General features: G+C 41.0%; 1 protein-coding gene across 1 annotated transcript in view; it reads right to left on the bottom strand.

Moving 5' to 3' along the window:
* The window catches only part of Prosalpha4 (proteasome alpha4 subunit), a 102,546-nt gene that overhangs the window by 52,199 nt on the left and 27,419 nt on the right, over window positions 1-22,928 (bottom strand). The window lies entirely within an intron of this gene.

The raw sequence follows: 22,928 nt of genomic DNA, 5'->3' as shown, positions 1-22,928 counted from the left end.
GTGTCCAATATTCCCCCACTCTCTCCCCTTAGGACATGTACATCCTTAACTCTTCCTACCATACTCCTGGTCACCACTATATAGTCTATTAACGTTCTATCTGCCACCCTTCCATCCACCACCCTCTCCCATGTGTAATCATGCTTGACTTTCTTCCTAAACACTGTATTTCCTATCATTTACTCTCTTTCAAGACACATCTCTACCATCAATTCTCCACTACAATTTTTACCTGGAACTCCATACTTCCCAATCACTCTGTCTATTGGTTCATTTCCTACCCTAGCATTAAGGTCTCCCAATACAACTACATTGACATTTCTTCCTAATCCCTCTATGCACTCACTTATATCTATTCAAAAAGCCTCCCTTTCCTCTGCGCTCTTCTCACTACCAGGCCCATTTGCACTTACAAAAACCCACATCTCCCTTCCGAGCTTCACCTTCATCCACGTCAACGTTCATGAAACCTCCTTCCACTCCACTACACCCTTACTTATCTCTTTGCTTACTAGTATAGCCACCCCTTCTGTCCCTCATCCACTCTTCACTCCTGAGTACCTCCCAGCTACACTCCAAAACTCACACTCCCCCTTCCTTTTCATTTTAGTTTCACTCAAAGTTAGCACATCCATCTTCTCACAAACATACTGCCTATCTCTTCCCTTTTACTCTCATCTGTACCACATCCTCACACATTGAAGGACCCAAACCTTAACCCCTTCACTACGGGCCAAAATCTCACAGGCAGCATTAGCTGCCAGACGTGCAATGTTGCATCATAATACTAGCATTATAAAAAATAAAGTTACCACTGTATTGCTCGTTCTCTTTCACCTGTGAATTTTGATAACCATAGAAAATATGATGAAGCCAGTTTACTGAGTATGGGGGTCACGCAGGTACAACTACAATATATATAATCAAGACGCCGACATCGGCATCCTCACGTACCCACTTGCTCCTCATGACGCCTACATAGGCATCATCGTATCTAAGGGGTTAACCTCTTCACTCCGGGGCATATCGCATGTCTGGCAGCATTAGCTGCCTGACATGTGATGTTGCGTCATAATAATTGTATTATAAAAAATAAAGTCAGTGCTCAATCGTTCATTCTCTTTCACCCGTGAATTTTGATAACCATAGAAAATATGATGAAGCCAGTTTAGAGAGAATGGAGGTTACGTAGGTACGACTACAATAAATATAATCAAGATGCCGACGTCGGCATCATCGCGTACCCACTTGCTCCTCATGCCGCCTACGTAGGCATCACCGTATGGAAGTGGTTAATACAACTAGGTAAATACATCTCCCTTCCCAGTTTCAACTTCATCCTCATTAACCTTGAAGAAACCTCCTTCCACTCCACCACAAACTTACCTATCACTTCAATGCCAACACATCCATTTTTCTTCTCATAAACATACTGCCTATCTCTTCCCTTTTACTCTCATCTGTAACACATCCACACACATTAAAAGACCCAAACCTTAGGTTGGAAAACTCCTCCCAGACCCTCTTATACCTTTGCTTTTTTTTAGGAATGTCCCCTTTGGGGCTACAGGAAGAAGGGCACCTAGTCATATCCCTGTCCCATTTTTGTTGTCTTATATGACTCAAGTGAAAAACTTGGTGGCAGTGTTCTTTTCCTTCCACAAGGTTTGGCAAAATCAGAAAATGAACATTCAGATATGTGGTAAAATACAGTAACAAGAGTCGGGGGACAGCATCACAGAGGGACAGTCACAGTACAGTTAAACCTCGGTTTTCAAACATAATTCTTTCCAAAAATTTGTTCTAAAACCAAATCATATTTTCCCATTACAAATAATGTAAAAGAGATTGATTCATTCCCAAGCACCAGATGAATGCTTATTTACCTAATTACACTTTATATATCATACAATAAATAAAACAAAAGTGTAAATCAAACAAAAAACATAACAGAAGTAAATTTAATGACAAAGCAACAGTGTACAGTTATGTAATGTATGTACTGTACCCTTTTGACTGCGATGTGATGGCATAGGTGGATGGAGATAAGGGAGGGAAAGGGGCGAGTTATTGCTTGAAAGGGGAATCCCCTTCCATAAAAACTTTTGGTGATTCTTGTTTGGGTGTTTCTTCTCTTTGGCTCAGGTAATTTTCTCTTGGGTTTCTTGCCTTTTTTTTTCACTAAAATCATTTCCAATGTTTCTTGTTTTAGCCTGTGCTGTAATTTTTTTTTTTTCTGAAATGTGACAAGACATTGTCATTGAAAATATTTACTGCTCTATGTGCTACCACAGTATCTGGATGGTATTTTTCTACAAAATTTTGAACATCCCCCCATTTAGCACAAATTTCTTTGATTAAAGAACTTTGCATATCTTCAATTCTTTCCTCCTCAGAAGAAGACTGTTCCTCAGCCAATTTCTTTTGCTGTTCATTTTGAAGGTGTACAACCTCGCTGGCTGAGCGGGTTAGGGCGTCATTACTTGCAGCGAAGGTCGAGGTGAGGGCAGTTCGAATCTGCCACCAGCGAAGCTGAACCAAGGGCATGGTTCATTAAATTCCATGCTACAAAGCCCTCTGTGAGGGGCACCATCCTAGCCTCCCGACAGGGGGGAGTGTGTGACGTTAAACCATAGCATCATCATCATCACAAGCTCTTTGGTGCTAAACTCAGTATTGTGGTCTTCCACCAGCTCAATATTTTCACTGTCGACCTCGAAGCCCATACTTTTTTCCATAGAAACAATCTCTTCAACAATAGCATTGTTCTTGGCAGCAGCAGCAGATCCAGCAGTTTCAAACCCCTAAAAGTCTCTCTGGTACACAGCCTGGCCGAAAGTTCCGCCATGCTGAATTCATGGTTCTAAACTCACTTGGTTCCATGCATTATCAATAAGATTAACACAACTCAGGATATTGAAATGGTCTTTCCAAAATTCTTTCAAAGTTAACTGAGTGTCATTAGTAACTTGGAAACACGAAACACTGCTTTAGCGTAATGTTTCTTAAAATTAACTATAACCTGTTGATCCATAGGTTGGATTAGAAGTGTTGTGTTAGGTGGCAGGAATTTGATCTTAACCACTTCACTCCGGGCCAAAACCTCGCAGGCATCATTAGCTGCCAGACGTACGATGTTGCATCATAATACTCGCATTATAAAAAATAAAGTCACGGCTGTATCGATCGTTCTCTCTTTCACTCGTGAATTTTGATAACCATAGAAAATATGATGAAGCCAGTTTACTGAGTATGGGGGTCACGCAGGTACAACTACAATAAATATAATTAAGACACCGACATCGGTATCCTCGCGTACCCACTTGCTCCTCATGACCCCTACGTAGGCGTCACCGTATGGAAGGGGTTAATAAAATCACTCACCAACAAAGTCATTCTCCAAACCTGGAGAGTGAGCAGGAGCATTATCCAACACAAAAAGGCATTTTGGTGTTTTTTGTTTTCTTTTCTTTTCTTTCTTTCAAAATGCTCATGAATCAATTCTGTAAAAAACTGTCTTGTCACCCAAGCCTTTGTATTAGCTCACCACATTACAGGCAATTTACTTTCCATAACATTATTTCTTTTGAAAACTCTTTGATTATCAGAATGATACACTAGCAATGGTCTGACCTTGAAATTACCACTTATTGCACAGCAAAAGAGTGAGTCTGTCTTTCATTGGCTTGTGCCCAGGCAGTGATTTTTCCTCCTTAGTGATATAGGTTCTTTTTGGCAATTTTTTCCAGAATAATCCGGTTTCATCAGCATTAAATACCTGTTGGGGGAGAAAACCTTCTTTCTTTATAAAGTCACCAAACTCAACCACAAAATTTTCCGCCATTTCCTTGTTTGAACTCACCACCTCACCATGCCTAACTACACTATGAATTTCACTTCTGTTCTTAAATTTTTCAAACCATCTTTGATTTGCTTTAAATACAAAATCATCAGCACTTGTACCAGGGCTTTTCTTTACTAGATCATCACTCTTTCTCACATATAATTGCTTCACCTGCTGTTTCTCATTTATATAAACAAGCAACTTTTCCACTTCCTCAAGTATTTGTGGTCTTTGTTTACTAATGATGGTCACTCCTTTTGCAACATCAGTCGACTTTATCACTTCTTTATTCTTGAGAATAGTGCAAATTGTAGACATTGCCATACCATACCACACAACAAGATCAGATACATGAATACCATTTTCATGTTTTGTGATAATTTCTTTCTTCATTTCAATTGCTTTTCTCACAACTTTTCTTTTTCCTTGACCAGTATCACTTTTTGCTCTCTTTGGAGCCATGACTGAGGGCTAGTGTTGGAAAAATGAAGGCTGAATACAATAAAATTGATAACGAAAGCACAGCACAACTATTCATCTCAGCAATCAACAGAGAACTGTTTACATTTTGTCAATGGCCATGTGTGCATTGTTCGAGAACAGAAATTTTGTTTGAAAACATAGGTATTTCCAGCTCAAATTTTTCATTCGAAAACCGGTTTGTTCAAGTTCAGAGATGTTCAAGAACCAAGGTTTGACCGTACAATAGAGTATCATTTCTCTATGAATACAGATTTTCTCTACCACAGACAAAATTATATGTGACTGGTCCATAGGGGCAGCATCCCATATAGACCCTAAAGTATCAGCTACATACTATTTAGCAGCTTTAACCCCATAACATGCAGCCAATACCCCAGATGGGGATGATAAATAGATGATTATGATTATTGGATTAACATCACAAACTTCCCCCTATTGGGAGGCTAGAACAGTGCCCCTTATAGTGGATTTTGTAGCATGGAATTTAATAAACCAAGCCCTTGGTCCAACTTGCCCCGAGCTGGGTTTGAATCGTCATCATCTCAACCTCCTCCACAAGAAACAACAGCCTAACCCGCTCAGTCAGCGAGCCTCTAAATAAATAATAACATAAAAAATAATATATATAATACATCATACATATACCAAGGCTTTTTCCCCCCTTACAAGGAAGGTAGCCAAAAAGAAAAAGGCATAAAATCATTCCCACCCATTCCATCCCTGAATACACTCCACACCCCTCCACCCTCCCTCTTAGCACCTCCTGGATGACAGGTCATCCCTGCACCTTGTCCACTGCCCTGGGTCAGAAACAGTGTCACAAGACACAACACATCAACAGCAAGGCCACTTCATTAAATCGGCGACCCCCCCTCTCCGTCCCTCCATGCATAAAAGGAGAAGACGGAGAGAAATCCCTTTGGGCTGCGTCAAATTTTGCTCACACATACTACCTCACCCTCCATCCCCGCCCATTCCACCTCATGCATCACATCATCATCCATATACAACCATTCTCCATTCACCCCTGTCTTCTGTCCTCTCCCATCCTTCCTCAACAGACATTCCCCTCTTCCCCAAAGGCCCCTTCACCCCATCCATCCACCTCATCCTAGGACATCCCCTCATGTTCACTCCCTACACATCTGCCTTCCATACCTCTTTTACTAGTCTTTCTTCACTCATTCTTTCCATGTGTCCAAACCATCCTAATACTCTTTCATCAACCCTATCTCCCAACTCCCTTTCCACCCCCATTCTCCTCCTCACCTCCTCATTTCTCACTCTATCTAGCCTAGTAATCCCCATCATACTTCTCAGACACCTCATCTCAAACACATTCAAACTCCTTCTCTCTTCCTCTCTTATGTTCCATGTTTCTGCCCCATACAGTGCTGTTGGCACAATCACTCCTTCATAAAGTCTCCTCTTAGCATCCATTCCCAAATGTCTATTCCTCATTACACTCTTCAATCCACCAAGGCATTTACTTGCTTCTCTCAATCTACATTCTACCCTCACCTTCACTCAACCTTTTCCTGCCACATTTGCACCCAAAGTATCTAAAACTATCAACTTCCTAGGGGTCGCTCTCCCTTAATGCTCACTTCCAGTCCACTGCCACTTTCACCCCTTGTACAACCATCCGACCTTGGTGTTTTCTTTGAGTTTTTCTATACACCTTTTAATTTTTTCTCGTTATATCTACTGTAGTAAGTTCACCCTAGACTTTCCACAGGTTTCAGTTTGGAATTCACTAAGGTGATTTGTTCACAAATACCGAGCTAAAATACATACATACATACATATAACCAAGGCTTTTTCCCCCTTCCAAGGGAGGTAGCCAAAAAGGGAAAGGCATAAAAACACTCCCACCCATTTCATCCCTAAATACACTCCCACCCTCCCTCTCATCCGAGCTAAAATAGTTGTATAAAATATCACATATTCCTTCATTTCTCACTCTATCCTGAAAATCCCTATCATACTTCTCAGGCACCTCATCTCATATTCAATATCACACATTCCTTCATTTCTCACTCCATCCTGCCTAGTAATCCCTATCATACAATTCAGGCACCTCACCTCATATTCAAACTCCTCTCTCATATTCCATTTTTCTGACCCATACAAATGCTGTCGGCACAATCACTCCTTCAATCTCCTCTTAGCATCCACTCCCGAATCTCTATTTCTCATTACACTTTTTAATCCCCCAAGGTATTTACTTGCTTCTCTCAATCTACATTCTACCTCCACCTCCACGCCTCCCTTTCCCTCTACATTCACACCCAAGTATCTAAAACAACATCTCTATGCTGTGTGCATGAGTGTGTGTACAAGTTTTACAACTAATGCCGCATATAAAGAAAAAATGTGTGCACACAAGGTTTTCAAATTATATTAAAATTCATTCAGTAAAGAAGTTCCACCCAAACATTTACATAAAAATTCTCTAAAAATACGGTAATTTGCCAATTGTCAAACCAATAATGGCTCTCTCTTCTAACTCTAGTAATTCTATTGCAAATTAAATTACTTTACCGCCTGGCTGGAGTGTAGAAATAATTTGAAAATGTTTATAAATCACAATAAAGTAATGTCGTAACACATTAGTAAAATCAACTTTTATCCCACATTCAGAAAAGAAGATACTAACGTCGAAAGTTCTGTATATTTCAATCACTAACTGTGATCCTCTTCAGCAGATTGAGCACATTAGAAGACATATATATATATACAAAAAATGTGAGGTGAGAAGTAGGAACAAGGGGAGCAGGTTACATGACCAATGCTCTGCAGGACTTGTGAGTTTTTGTCCCCTTGGAATAAAGAAGGTAGTAGTCAATTGACAGCTGAGGTGGTAATGCAGTCAGGTGACCACTGACCATTTGAAATATTGAAATTAGGGAAATATTTTATCAGGGAAGACTATTTTCCTTCTGAAACTGCATTTTGACTTATAAATTATTTCAGCATCATCCCAATGTATGCTATGATCTTTATTTGCAATGTGCTGAAATACTGTGGAGCTTTCTTGACCATATTTTACTGAATTCTTATGCTCTTTGATTCTGGTTGCCAAGTCTCTTCCAGTTTGTCCCCAATAAATATTATCACAATCTAGACATGGCAACTTATAAACACCTGGGTTAATGTCACTTGATGGTCTACTGTGTACATTGACTATTTTACTGAACAAGGTATTGGGATAATTGAAGATGACGTTCATATTTTCTTTTGGTAATAACCGAGACATTTCATTTATGGAGTTATTAAAAGGTAATTTTATATATTTGTTATCCCATTTGTGCTTGTTCGTAGAATGGGAAGTAGATCTGTGAAAACTTATTTTAGCCTTGCTAAGGCCTTTTGTAAAAACCAATCCTGGTATCCTAATCTTGATAGTTGTTTTCTTACTGATGTCTGGGGTATTGGCTGCATGTTATTGTGGCAGATTAGCATGCAGTTGATACTTTAGGATCTATATGGGGCAACCCTGCGGACTAGAGCCACAAATCATTTTGTCTGTTATAGAGGAAAACTCTGTTCATAGAGAAATGATGACACTTTTATACTACAACTGTCCCTCCGTTATGCTGTCCCCCAACCCCTTGTTACTGTCCTGTACCATTTCTCTGAATATTCATTTCCTTTTTTTGCCTACCCTGTGGTGGGGGAAGAGAATGCTACCACCAAGTCTTTCCACTTGAGTCATAAGAGGCGACAAAAAACGGGACAGGGGATGGGATTAGGAGTCCTACTACCTGTAGCCCCAAAGGGGACATTCCTAAAAAATGTAAAGGTATAAGAGGGTCTGGGAGTTTTCCAACCAGTACCCTAAGGTTTGGGTCTTTTAATGTGCGTGGATGTGGTACAGATGAGAGTAATAAGGAAGAGATAGGCAGTATGTTTGTGAGAAGAAAGATGGATGTGCTGGCTTTGAGTGAAACTAATATGAAAGGGAAGGGCGAGTGTGAGTTTGGGAGTGTAGCTGGGAGGTACTCAGGAGTGAAGAGGGGACAAGGGAGAGAAGGGGTGGCTATACTAGTAAGTGAAGAGATGAGTAAATGTATAGTGGAGTGAAAGGTTTCAATGATTGATGTGGATGAAGGTGAAGCTCGGAAGGGAGATGTATTTACCTTTTACCTAGTTGTATTTACCTAGTTGTATTTTGCGGGAAGGGGAGCTATGCTCGTGTTGTCCCGCCTTTGTATCTTGCAGTGTCTAGTTTGTTTTTAAACTCATGAATGGTTTTTGCGCATACTATTTCATTGTCCAGTTTGTTCCAAGTGTCCAAAACTCTATGAGGAAAACTGTTTTTCTTCAGTTCTCTTCTATAGCTATGTTTTTTTATTTTCTTTCCATGTCCTCTTGTGTTTCTTTTGTCCCAGTTAAGTAAGTTCTCACTATCGAGTACCTCTGTGCCTTTCATGATTCTGTAGATGGTCAATAGGTCACCTCTCTCTCTTCTTTGCTCCAGTGTCGGTAACTCCAGTTTAGCCAATCTCTCTTTGTATGATAGGTTTGCAAGTGCAGGTGCCATTTTTGTAGCTGCTCTTTGGATTCTTTCTATTTTCTTTATATTCTTTTTGGTACTGGGGGACCACAATGTCGCTGCATACTCTAATCTAGGCCTTATCAATGTAACCAATATTTTTTTCATCATGTCTTCGTCCAAGTATGTAAACGCCACTTTTATTGATCTTAGCAAATTGTAAGTCTCCCCGACAATTTTGTTAATCTGTATATCATAGGACAAGTCGTTCGTGATAATTACTCCCAAATCTTTTTCGGATCCTACTTTCTTTACTTCTTTGGTTCCAATTGTATATTTTCCTGATATTCTGTTTTTGCTTTTTCCAAACTCCATTATGCTACACTTCTTAGTATTAAAGTCCACTTCCCATTTCTGACTCCAGTTCCATACCCTATTTAGGTCTTCTTGCAGTGCTTCACAGTCCTCATCAGTTTCTATTTTCCTTAGCAGTTTGGCGTCATCGGCAAAGAAGCTCATGTAGCAGTTCACGTCCTCATCCATGTCATTCATATAGATAGCAAACATTATTGGTGCCAGCACAGATCCTTGCGGTACTCCACTGATCACCTCTTTCCAGTCTGAATATTTTTCTCTGAGCACTACTCTCATCTTTCTACCAGTCAGAAAGTCCTCTATCCATTTTAGTAGGTTTCCCTGTATTCCTCCTATGTGTTCCAGTTTTTTTAGTAGTTTTCTGTGTGGTACTTTGTCAAAGGCTTTTTGCAAGTCTAGGAATGCACAATCAGCCCATCCATTTCTTTCTTGCACTATGTCTATTAGTCTTGAGTAAAAGCATATTAAGTTTGTGGAGCATGATCTTCCTTGTCTGAATCCGAATTGTCTTGGGTTTAATATGTCATTGTCTTCCAGATGTTTTACCCATCTATTCTTGATTATTTTCTCACAAATTTTGGCAATGGTGCTTGTTAGTGATACTGGCCTATAGTTGGTGGGTTCTTCTTTGTTTCCTCCTTTGTGTATTGGTACAATGTTAGCGTTTTTCCAGTCCTCGGGTATCTTTCCTTCTTTGAGTGAGCTGTTTATTAAGATGTGTATTTTGTCTGTTAGTTCTTCTTTGCACTCCTTTAGAATCCAATTTGCAATACCGTCCGGGCCATGTGATTTTCTGACATCCAGCCTTGATAAATGTTCTGATATTTCCTTTAGTGATGCTGTAAACTCATTCATGAGGGGAGATTTCTTGTTTTTGTCTATGTCACAATTCGGTATTTTCTCTCTGGTGAAAACAGATTTAAAGTGATTGTTCATGACTTCGGCCATCTCTAAATCTTCTGTGTATTCTATGTTTCCTTGGCATAGTTTCACCAATTCCTGTTTGTTTTTAAGTTTACCATTCACATACCGATAGAATAGTTTGGGTTGCTCTTTGCATTTGTCTATAATATCCTTCTCATGGTTCCTTTTCTCCTCTCTTCTCACATTAACATACTCATTTCTATAGTTAACATAAATTTGCCATTTGCTTTGTTTTTTGTCTTTTCTCCACTTTTTCCAAGCTTTGTCCCTTCTGTCTTTTGCCTCACTGCATCTTTTGTTGAACCAACATTTAATGTACTCTCTCTCTCGCTTTTGTCTTGGTACATGCCTGTTTACCCCTTCATTGTAGTTTTCCATCAATATATTCCATTTCTCTTCCACTGCTGTTTCTTCCCTGTAAAATATTTCCCAGTTTGCATTCCGGAAGAATGTCTTTAGTTTTGTAAAGTCTGTTTTGTTGTACCTCAGTCTTCCTTTCCTATGCTTTTCGTTCCTCTCTATGTCTATTTCTTCCTTTAGTATAGTTTCGATGAGTACATGGTCACTCTTTCCAATTGGTGTCTCATACTGGACTTTATGCACTATTTCAGGCTCTGTTGTAAATATTAGATCTAGTTTCGATGGCTCTTCATTATTTCTGTACCTTGTGTTTTCATGGACCCATTGGGTCATTGTGTACTCCATGGTCATATCTAGCAGTACATTGCCCCACGAGTCATCTCCTCCTTGCACTGTCATGCTGTCCCAACAAATTTCTTTGCAATTGAAGTCCCCCATAACTACCAGATTACCCTTACCCATTAGTATCTCATTGAGTGATTTTCTTGTGTCATCTAGCATTTTTTTATGTTCAATTTCTTTCCAAGCGCTTGTTTTTGGAGGCACATAAGTCACCACAAACTTTCTACTTTTCATATTCTTGCCTTCGACTTTTATCATGATCAATTCAGCATTACCTTTGCCCTCTGCAATTTTTGTCACCTTTAGGTCTTTCTTGGCCAAGAACATGATTCCCCCTCCCTGTTTCTTGTCCCTGTTTTTTATCCAGTAGTTGTATAAACCTTGTCCGATAACAGTGGATGGTATTTCACCTCTTAGTTTAGTCTCTACAATTCCCATTATGTCTGGTTTTGCTTCTAACAGATAATCATTGAGTTCGTTCAGTCCCGAAATTAGTCCGTCAATGTTGGTATAGGCCACTTTTAATTTTCTTCCTTCTCCCTGGTTTCTTCTTCCCTTGTTTTGTTCGTTTTGAAGCGCCATTGTCTTAATCTCAAGTCTATTACTCTCCACTGGAATTCTTTGCATTCTGTCTCCGATCTTTTCAAGTTTTTTTCCTTTGCTTCTTCTCTTAGCGCCCTTTCTTTTTCTAATTCCTCAGTACTCATTTCTCTTTTTATCCATATCTTATTGTATTTTTCACTCTTTGCCAAGTTACCTACTTTTTCAAATATGTCTTCTACTACCACTTGTGACCTTAGTTTTATCTTTAGAGGTCGATTCCTATCCTTAGTATAGCGACCAATTCTGTAAGTCTCTTCTAAGTCTGTGCCTGAATCACTATCTCCCCCCTGAATTTCATTAAGGATTTCTACTGCTGTCTCTTTTTCTTCTTTTTCTCTCATGTACCTCGCCAATCCTTGTTTTTCTTTAAGCCCATAAACCACAATACATTTCTTCCTATCTACTGTGTCCCTGACCCAATTTGCTTTTTCGTTAATCACTTGAATGATTGTGTCTTTTGCATTATCTTGCATTTGCTGCTTGACTATTTCTTTGAAAGCAATTTCTTTATTTTCAATATTTTCTTTCCACTTTTTAATTTCCTGGATACTGTCCCCACCTAAGTTTTCTTCGATCTTTTGTGTCAATTCTTGGAATTTGTTGTTCACTTCTTGCTTTAGATTTTCGCTATTATTATCATTAGTTTTCTTCTTTTCATTTTCATTCTTCAGTTCATTTATGTCTCTTTTCATTTCTTTAATTTCGTTTGTAAGATCCAAGTTAGCTTTTTTCAGGTCAGAAATTTCGTGGTTAGTCTTAGATAAACAATCAATTAAACCAATTACCTCTTTTCTTAAGTCCATGATTTCATTTTCCCACCGAGTCCTATTTTTGCTCATCTCTCTCTCTATCTCTAATAATCTACTTAAGTTCTTTCTTTCGTACTTACCAAACCCTAAGAATTCATTGTCGTAACACGCGGCGCTTTGTTTATTGTTTACATCGCGTTTCAGTGGATTGCCTCCAGATGGCTCTGATTCGCAACTGGCTTTCGAGTCGTTTTCATTCATTTTTGCTAATTTCGAGTTAACACAATTAACTAGCACTGCATAGATACCATTTCGGGCACTCACGTTCACTCCCCACCCCTACAGTACAAACCAGGTTTTCCTTTTTAAGCGTAAATCCTCTCCTTCTTGGTCGCGCGACGACGAGCGACGACGAGCGGTGTTGCTTCGATGAGCGTGTGTGAGTTTTTGTAAGTGATGTGAGTTTTTGTAAGTGCGTATGGGCCTGGTAGTGGGAAGAGCGTAAAGGAAAGGTAGGAGTTTTGGGTAGATATAAACAAGTGTATAGAGGGATTAGGGAGAAATGTCAATGCAGTTGTATTGGGAGACTTTAATGCTAGGGTAGGAAACGAACCAATAAACAGAGTGATTGGTAAGTATGGAGTTCCAGGTAAAAATCGTAGTGGAGAATTGATGGTGGAGATGTGTCTTGGGGGAGAGTTGATGATAGCAAATACAGTGTTTAGGAGTGGGTGGTGGATGAAAAGGGTGGCAGATAGAGCATTAATGGACTATATATAGGTGACCAGGAGTATGGTAGGAAGAGTTAAGGATGTACATGTTCTAAGGGGAGAGAGTGGGGGAATATCAGATCATTTTCTGGTGGAAAGTAAATTGTGAGTGGAGAGTAGGTGGAGAAAGAGGAAAAGGGCAGAAGGTAGGGAGGTACTTAGAGTGAACTGCTTAAATGAAAAAGAAAAGGAGAAGAAGTATGAGAAGCTGAGAGAGGAGTGGGAGGGAGTGAAGGATAGAGCAGAACTAGGAGTGGAGGAGTAATGGCAATGGTTCAAGGAGGAAGTCATAAGGTGTGCAAAGATGGTGTGTGGAACAAGGACGGCGGGAGGGAATAGAAGGAAGGGTAGTGAGTGGTGGGATGAGGAAGCAAAGAAGGGTATAGAAGAGAAGCAGGCATTCATAGATTGGCTACAAATTAGGACGAGGAAATCTTATGAGATGTACAAAGTAAAGAGAAAGGAAGTTAAGCATAAGATAAAGGAAGCAAAGAGGAGAGCAGATATGAAATGGGGTAAGAGTATGACAGAAAAATTTTAAAGTAATAAAAAGATGTTTTGAAAAGAAATTAAGAGAGGAAGAGAAGGCGAATCAAGTAGAGAAGAAAAGGTAAAAGGTGCAGATGGAGAGATGATAATGGAAGAGAGAGCAGTAAGAGGAAGGTGGGCAGAGTATTTTAGGGAATTGCTAAATGTGAAGGAGGATAGCAAGGGAAAGGTAGTTGTAGTGGGAAGTGCTAAGAAAATGAGTGTGTTGAGTGAGGAAAATGGAGGAGAAATAGAAGTGAAAGTAGCTATTAACATGATGAAAGCAGGTAAGGCACCTGGGTTGGATGGATGCCATGCAGGATGTCTGAAGAAAGGAGGTATAGTTATGGTGGACTGGCTGGTGAGGTTATTTAATGTTTGTTTAAGAGAGGGTAGTGCCGGAGGACTGGAGGAGTGCCTGTATAGTCCAATTTTACAAGGGAAAGGGGGGACAAGTGTGAATGTAGTAGTTTCAGAGGGATTAGCTTGTTGAGTGTAGTTGGGAAGGCTTATGGAAGGGTCTTGATTGAGAGGATTAGGAGATGAACTGAGGGAGTAATTGGTGAGGAACAGTGAGGTTTTAGGACAGGTAAGGGTTGTGTAGATCACATTTTTGTGGTAAGACAGATGTGAGAAAGCTATAGGAAAAGGTAAGGATGTTTTTTGGGCTTTTATGGTAGACAGGAAGGCACTATGGGAGGTACTGCATATATGGGTGGGAGGAAAGCTGTTAAGAGCAGTCAAGAGTTTTTAACCACTTCAATACGGGACTTAAATCTCGCGGGCAGCAGCCAATGCCAGCCGTACGACGTAACGAAATAATATTCGCATCATAAAATATAGTCGCCGCTTATATCGATCGTTCTCTCTTTCACCCGCGAATTTTGAAAACCACAGAGAATGGGATTAAGGGCGCATTTGGGAGAATGTAAAAACACAGGGGCGACTACAATAAATATAATCAAGACGCCGATATGGCAGCGTCGCGAATCCACTTGCTCCTCATGACGCCTACGTGTGCGGCACCGTATGGAAGGGGTTAAGAGAGTAGAACTTGTGTTAGGATTAGAAATGGAGAATGGTTTGAGGTAAAGGTGGGACTTCATCAGGGATGTGTTATGTCGCCCTGGCTGTTCAATCTATACATGGATGGGGTGATGGGAGAGGTGAATGCAAGGGTAGTGGGTCAGGGGTTGGAGATGGTTAAAGAAATGGAGAAAAGTGGGAGGTGAGCCAGCTGTTGTTTGCTGATGACACTGCACATGTAGCTGGATCGGAGGAGGGATTGAGGAAGTTAGTGACAGAGTTTAAGGTGTGTGAAAGAAGGAAGCTGAAGATAAATGTGGGCAAAAGTAAGGTGATGAGATGTACAAGGGGAGGGAGTGACAGTAGGCTGGAAGTGAGCATTAACCTCTTCACTCCGGGCCAAAATCTCGCGGGCAGCATTAGCTGCCAGACGTACGATGTGTCGTAATAATACTCGCATCATAAAATATAGTCACCGCTTATATCGATCGTTCTCTCTTTCACCCATGAATTTTGATAACCATAGAAAATGTGATGAAGACAGTTTAGAGAGTATGTCATTACGCAGGGGCAACTACAATAAATATAATCAAGACGCCGATATGGCAGCCTCGCATATCCACTTGCTCCTCATGCCACCTACGTATGCGGCACCGTATGGAAGGGGTTAAGGGTGAGAGATTGGAGGAGGTGGATAGTTTTAGATACTTGGGTGGAAATGTGGTAGGAAAGAGAGAAGTGGGGGTGGAGGTAGAATGTAGATTGAGAGAAGCAAGTAAATGCATTAGTGGATTAAAAAGTGTAATGAGAAATAGACATCTGGGAATGGATGCTAAGAGCAGGCTATGTGAAGGAGTGATTGTGCCAACAGCACTGTATGGGGCAGAAACATGGAACATAAGAGAGGAAGAGAGGAGTTTGAATGTGTTTGAGATGAAATGACTGAAAGGTATGATAGGGATTACTAGGCTAGATAGTGAGAAATGAGGTGAGGAGGAGAACAGGGGTTGAAAGGTAGTTGGGAGATAGGGTTGATGAAAGAGTATTGGGATGGTTTGGACACATGGAAAGAATGAGTGAAGAAAGATTAGTAAAAGAGGTGTGGAAGGTAGAGGTGGAAGGAGTGAATATGAGGGGGCGTCCTAGGATGAGATGGATGGATGGGGTGAAAGGGGCATTACAAAAGAGAGGAATGCTTGTTGAGGAAGGACAGGAGAGGACAGACTATAGGGGTGAATGGAGACGGGTTGTGTATGGATGATGCTGTGATGCATAAGGGAGAGTGGGTGGGGAATGAGGGGTGAGGAAGTATGTATGAGAAAAAAATTGACGCAGCACGAAGGGATTTCTCACCGTCTTCTCCTTTTCTGCATGTGGGGACGGAGAGGGGGGGGGTCACCGAATTTATGAAGCGGCCTTACTATAGATGTGCGGTGTCTTGCAACACTGCATCTGATCCAGGGAAGTGGACAGGATGCAGGGATGACCTGTCATCCAGGAGGTGCCAAGATGAGAGGGAGGGAGGAGGGTGGAGGGGAGTGGAATATTTAGGGAATGGAATGGGTGGGAGTGATTTCTATGCCTTTTTCTTTTTGGCTACCCCCTGTGTAAGGGGGAAAAAGCCTTTGGTATATGTATATGTAAATATTGTGGGCTGCAAATTCTAAGTGCTCATAAAAATAAGCCTGAAGCAACACTATATTTCATTTTGTCCAGATGGTGGCTGAAAAAATGCAAGTAACTTCCTGTATGAGTAGGTTTTCTGTAAACTGTGAAAGACAACCTACAGAAAACCTAGGTTGTCTTTAACAGTTTACAGAAAACCTGGAGCGTCGGTCACGTAACCTGAGCTCTCCCCTTGTTCTTACTTCTCACCTCACATTTTTTGTATATATGAATATGTCTTCTACTATGTACTCAATCTGCTGAAGAGGATCACAGTTGGTGATCGAAATGTACAAAACTTTTGACGTTAGTGTCTTCTTTTCCGACAGTGGGATAAAAGTTTATATTTATGATTTCCATACTCCAATCAGGTGCGGCATTTAGTACTGGTTCAGCTACTGAATTGCCAAGTTGTTTGCCAATTAGTGTAGGCTTGTAAATTTGCAAAACAAGTAAAAAGCATTCTTTAACTATCAAAGGTTCAAAGAACTGTTGATCCATGCCAAATTTTAAGGAAGGAAAGGGTGTGAATAAAAAATTAACTGCTTGCAGCTTTAAAAGAGAATGCCTCATTAGTTTATAAACATTAAACTGCATGAAATTGGTAATAGTCTTATTTTGTTGTCTATGTTTAGAGGTATTTGAAAAGTTAGATATTCTAAATAAAGGTACCGTATTTTTCGGACTATAGCCCGCACCGTTATATGACCCGCACCCCCTTACACCTTAGTGAAAATCCACACAAGACCCGCACCGCTGTATGACCCGCAGTCATATGGCGTGCACGGCAGTGTAGATCCGACAATGTATACTACCCATGCATGGGTTGCCAGACACAGCTCACGGCGGTTGTTGTTACGGCCGGCTGTTGACGTGGTGATCAAAGTAATTTCAAAGCTGAGGCTTTTTCTAAATTTTCTGTTTCATCAATGCTTATGTGATTTATAAAAAAAATATATATGTTTTCCGATATTAGCAGGTTTCTTGCTTTTCAGGATTCATCACAATTTGGTTTCTGAAGCTGCCACTAGATGTAGTGGTAGCTTCGATGAAAGAGGGGTGATCTCGAAAGTGTGCAACTGATCTTACGATGCCTTTGGGATGGGTCGAAGACGCGGCATTGCGATTCATGATCATGATACCAGTATTCCTCCAGTCCTATTTATTTCTGATTGTGATGAAGATGAAGAATAACCAACAAATTACATTTCAATATATTTTATTGCACTTATATATTACAAAGAACCTTAATAAATTTGTGTAAATAATGCCATAAAACCCTGTTTGATTGTTTACCGGTAATTAATCAATTGGTTTATAAAAGCCATACAAACACTGGTAATTAATTTTTAAACCAAACAATTTCCAATGGTTAGTTTTCAATAGAATAGAACAATAATAGAGCACATTACTGAACTGTTATGAACAGAATCAATGGAGCACATCGTTATTAGAAAAAACAGTGATCACAGACGACAGTCAATGTTTATGAAGGCGTATCATCGCTCACGAAGCCATCGAATTCCTCATCCTCTGTATCGTCATGGAAGAGGTTGTGGTATAAATCGGCCAAGTCTGATGCAGTGACCTCATCCGTTTCCATTTTAATTTCGGATTCGTCCGATTCCTTTTCCGAGTTGTAGCATGCATCGAGCATTGCAGGATGGCACATTTCTGATTTACGGAAACCGTTCTGAATAGTAGATTCTTTAATTTTCTTCCATGCTTGAACGACCCACATGTAATGCACAAATTTAGCATTAAGAAATCAGGTACAATTTGTAATTTGTAATTGCGAAAATGGCCGCCCGCTTGTTTTTGTTTGATCGCGACACACGATGTTGGTGTTGGTACCAGTCACTTGTCTTGTGTTCATGCTGTTTAGTTAAGCCTGTTTTATTTGTGATAATGCCTTTATTAATAACAAGAGCATGTAAAGCGGGTAAGACAAATCCTACCTTCTCTTTGTCGTTTGTCTCGGTCGTATGCGCAAATCCCCGATCCGAGAGGGCACCCAGCTAAACTAATTGTTCATTTTTGCAATTTCTAACCAGAATCCACAGATGAGACCGCACCTTTATATCACCCGCACCCCCAAAATTTGGCCCCTTTCTGAGGCAAAAAGCCGCGGGTCATACACCGAAAAATACGGTAATCAGTCTGGGGTATTGGTTGCATGTTATTGTGGCAAAGATGCATGCAGTTGATACTTTAGGGTCTATATGGGGCACCCCTACGGACTAGAGCCACACATAATTTTGTCTGTGATAGAGGAAAACTCTGTTCATAGAGAAATGATGACACTTTTATACTATGACTGTTCCTCCATTATGCTGTACCCCAATCCCTTGTTACTGTCCTGTACTATTTCTCTGAATATTCATTTCCTTTTTTGCCTACCTACCCTGTGGCGGGGGCAAAAGAATACTGCCACCAAGTATTTCCACTTGGATCGTAAGAGGCAAGAAGAAAGGGACAGGGATTGGGACTAGGCATCCCTCTCCCTGTAGCCCCACAGGGGACATTCCTAAACGAAAAAGTAAAGGCATAAGAGAGTCTAGGAGTTTTCCAACCAGCCGGTTTGGTGTTTTAATGTGCGTGGATGTAGTACAGATGAGAGTAAAAGGGAAGAGATAGGTAGTATGGGTGGCTATACTAGTAAGTGAAGAGATAGATAAACGTGTAGTAGAGTGGAAGGAGGGTTCCTCAAGAATAATGTGGATGAAGGTGAAACTGGGAAAGGAGATGCAGGTTTTTGTAAATGCATATGGGCCCGGTAGTGAGAAGAGTGTAGAAGAAAGGGAAGCTTTTTTTAATAGATTTAAATGAGTGCATAGAGGGATTAGGGAGAAATGTCAATGTAGTAATACTGGGAGACCTTAACGCTAGGGTAGGAAATGAACCAATTGACAGAGTGGTTGGGAAATGTGGAGATCCAGGAAAGAATCGTAGTGGAGAGTTGATGGTGGAAATGTGTCTAGAGAGTTGATGATAGCAAATTCAGTGTTTTGGAAGAAAGTCAAGCATAAGTACACATGGGAGAGGGTGGTGGATGGAAGGGTGGTAGATAGAGCATTAATGGACTATTTAGTGGTAGATAGGAGTGTAATAGGAAGAGTTATGGATGTACATGTGCTTAGGGGAGAGGGTGGGGGAATATCAGATCATTTTTTGGTGGAAGGTAAGCTGAGAGTGGAGGATAGATGGAGAAAGAGGAAAAGGACAAAAGGTAGGGAGGTGCTTGGAGTGAACCCTTTAAATGAAAAGGAAAAGGAATACAAGAAGAAGCTGAGAGAGGAGTGGGAGGGAATAAAGGATAGAGTAGAGCTAGGAGTGGAGGAGGAATGGCGATGGTTCAAGGAGGGAGTCACAAAATGTGTAAAGATGATGTGTGGAACAAGAGGTAGTGAATGGTGGGATGAGGAAACAAAGAAGGTTGTAGAAGAGAAGCGAGCTTTCACAGATCAGTTACAAAATAGGACGAGGGAGTCATATGAGAGGTACAAAGAAATGAAGAGAGAAGTAAAGCAAAAGGTAAAGGAGGCAAAGAGGAGAGCAGATATGAAGTGGGGTAAGAGTATGACAGAAAAATTTGAAAGTAATAAAAAGATGTTTTGGAAAGAAATTAAGAGAGGAAGAGGAGGTGCATCAAGTAGAGAAGAAAAGGTAAAAGGTGCAGATGGAGAGATGATTATGAAAGAGAATGCAGTAAGGGGAAGATGGGCAGAATATTTTAGGGAATTGATAAATGTGAAGGAGGATAGGGAGGGAAAGATAGTTGCAGTGGGAAATGCTAAGAAAATGACTGTGATGAGTGAGGAAAATGGAGGAGAAATAAGGAAGGATGAAGTGAAGGCAGTTGTTAAGATGATGAAAGCAGGTAAGGCACCTGGTCTGGATGGATGCCATGCAGAATGTCTAAAAAAAAGGAGGTACAGTGATGGTGGACTGGCTGGTGAGGTTATTTAATGTTTGTTGGAGAGAGGGCAGAGTGCCAGAGGACTGGAGGAGTGCCTGTATAGTTCCACTTTACAAGGAAAAGGGGAACAAGTGTTAGTGTAGGAGTTTCAGAGGGATTAGCTTGTTAACCACTTCACTACGGGACTTAAATCTCGCGGGCAGCAGCCAATGCCAGCTGTACGACGTGTCGTAATAATACTCACATCATAAAATATAGTCATGGCTCATATCAATCATTCTCTCTTTCATCTGTGAGTTTTGAAAACCACAGAGAATGGGATTAAGAGCAGATTAGGGAGAATGTAAAACACAGGGGCGACTACAATAAATATAATCAAGACGCCAATATGGCAGCGTCGCGAATCCACTTGCTCCTCATGACGCCTACGTGTGCGGCACTGTATGGAAGGGGTTAAGTGTAGTTGGGAAGGCTTATGGGAGGATCTTGATTGAGAGGATTAGGAGAGGAAGAGGGAGTAATTGGTGAGGAACAGTGTGGATATAGGACGGGTAGAGGTGGTGTAGATCAGATTTTTGTGGTAAGATATGTGAGAAAGCTATAGGAAAGGAGAAGGATGTTTTTTTGGGCTTTTATGGGTCTGGAAAAGACTTATGATAGGGTAGACAGAAAGGCACTGTGGGAGGTTATGCAGATATATGGGATAGGAGGAAAGCTTCTAGGAGCTGTCAAGAGTTTTTATGAGAGTAGTAGAGCTTGTGTCAGGATTAGAAATGGTTCGAGGTAAAGGTGGGACTTCGTCAAGGACGCGTTATGTCGCCCTGGCTGTTCAACTTATACATGGATGGGGTCGTGCGTGAGGTAAATGCAAGGGTAGTGGGTCAGGGATTGGAGATGGTTAAAGAAAATGGAGAAAAGTGGGAGGTGAGCCAGCTGTTGTTTGCTGATGACACTGCGCTTGTGGCAGGATCGGAGGAGGGATTGAGGAAGTTGGTGACAGAGTTTGGGAGAGTAAGTGATAGAAGAAAGCTGAAGATAAATGTGGGTAAAAGTAAGGTGATGAGATGTACAAGGGGTGAAAGTGGCAGTAAACTGGAAGTGAGCATTAAGGGGGAGTGACTGGAGGAAGTGGATAGTTTTAGATACTTGGGTGCAAATGTGGCAGGAAAAGGTGGAGTGAAGGTGGAGGTAGAATGTAGATTGAGAGAAGCGAGTAAATGCCTTGGTGGATTGAAGAGTGTAATGAGAAATAGACATTTGGGAATGGGTGCTAAGAGGAGACTGTATGAAGGAAAGATTGTGCCAACAGCACTGTATGGGGCAGAAACATGGAACATAAGAGAGGAAGAGAGAAGGAGTTTGAATGTGTTTGAGATGAGGTGTCTGAGAAGTATGATGGGGGTTACTAGGCTAGATAGAGTGAGAAATGAGGAGGTGAGAAGAACGGGGGTGGAAAGGGAGTTGGGAGATAGGGTTGATGAAAGAGTATTAGGATGGTTTGGACACATGGAAAGAATGAGTGAAGAAAGACTAGTAAAAGAGGTATGGAAGGCAGATGTGGAGGGAGTGAACATGAGGGGATTTCCTAGGATGAGGTGGATGGATGGGGTGAAGGGGCCTTTGGGGAAGAGGGGAATGTCTGTTGAGGAAGGACAGGAGAGGACAGAAGACGGGTGAATGGAGAATAGTTGTATATGGATGATGTTGTGATGCATGAGGTGGAATGGGCGGGGGGATGGGGGGTGAGGTAGTATGTGTGAGCAAAATTTGACACAGCCCAAAGGGATTTCTCCCCGTCTTCTCCTTTTATGCATGGGGGGACGGAGAGAATGTGAGAAAGCTATAGGAAAGGAGAAGGATGATTTTTGGGCTTTTATGGATCTGGAAAAGGCTTACGATAGGGTAGACAGGAAGGCACTGTGGGAGGTTTTACGGATATACAGGATAGGAGGAAAGCTTCTAGGAGCTGTCAAGAGTTTTTACAAGAGTAGTGAGCATGTGTTAGGATTAGAAATGTAGAGAGTGAGTGGTTCGAGGTAAAGGTGGGACTTCGTCAGGGATGTGTTATGTCGCCTTGGTTCAACTTATACATGGATGGGGTGGTGCAAGTGGTAAATGCAAGGGTGGTGGGTCAGGGATTGGAGATGGTTAAAGAAAATGGAGAAAAGTGGGAGGTGAGCCAGCTGTTGTTTGCAGACGACACTGCGCTTTTACCCAAAGACCCCTTCACCCCATCTATCATACTCTTGGTTTTACTTTAAAGTTCATTCCATTCAATTCTGCCTTCCACTCATTTTGTTAGTCTTTCTTCAATAATTCTTTCCATATGCCCAAGCCATCCCAGTATTCTCTGATCAACCCTATCTGCTCTCTCCATCCCTGTAACCCCAACCATACTTCTCAAACACTTTATTTCAAACACACTGAATCTCATTTCTGCCTTCCTTATATTCAAGGTATCTGCTTTAACACATTTGTGGGCACAATCATCCCTTCATACAGTCTTCTTTTTGCATTCATTCCCAGATACCCATTTCTCAACACTTTTCATCCCCCTAGACAGTTTTGATTATTCTATAATTCATCTCCACCTACACTCCACCGCCACCCTATTCATTTCTCTTCTCTCTGGGAATAAATGGGCTGCCCTGTATTGGCATGGGTCTATCATTAACCACTTCAGTATGACTCAAATTCTCATGCATAGCATTGGCTGCAATACGTAATTTGCATCACACTACTCGTATTATAAAATATAAAGTCACTGCTTTATTACTCTCTTTTACTCTGAGTAATAATAAACACACAAAATATGATCAAACCAGTTCACAGAATCCGAGGA

The sequence above is a fragment of the Oratosquilla oratoria genome, chromosome 17 (assembly GCF_046742065.1).
Source record: "Oratosquilla oratoria isolate Oo_2021 chromosome 17, ASM4674206v1, whole genome shotgun sequence".
Classification (NCBI taxonomy): Eukaryota; Metazoa; Arthropoda; class Malacostraca; order Stomatopoda; family Squillidae; genus Oratosquilla; species Oratosquilla oratoria.
The sequence above is the reverse complement of the archived record's forward strand: the minus strand, read 5'-3'. Positions and strand labels throughout refer to the sequence as shown.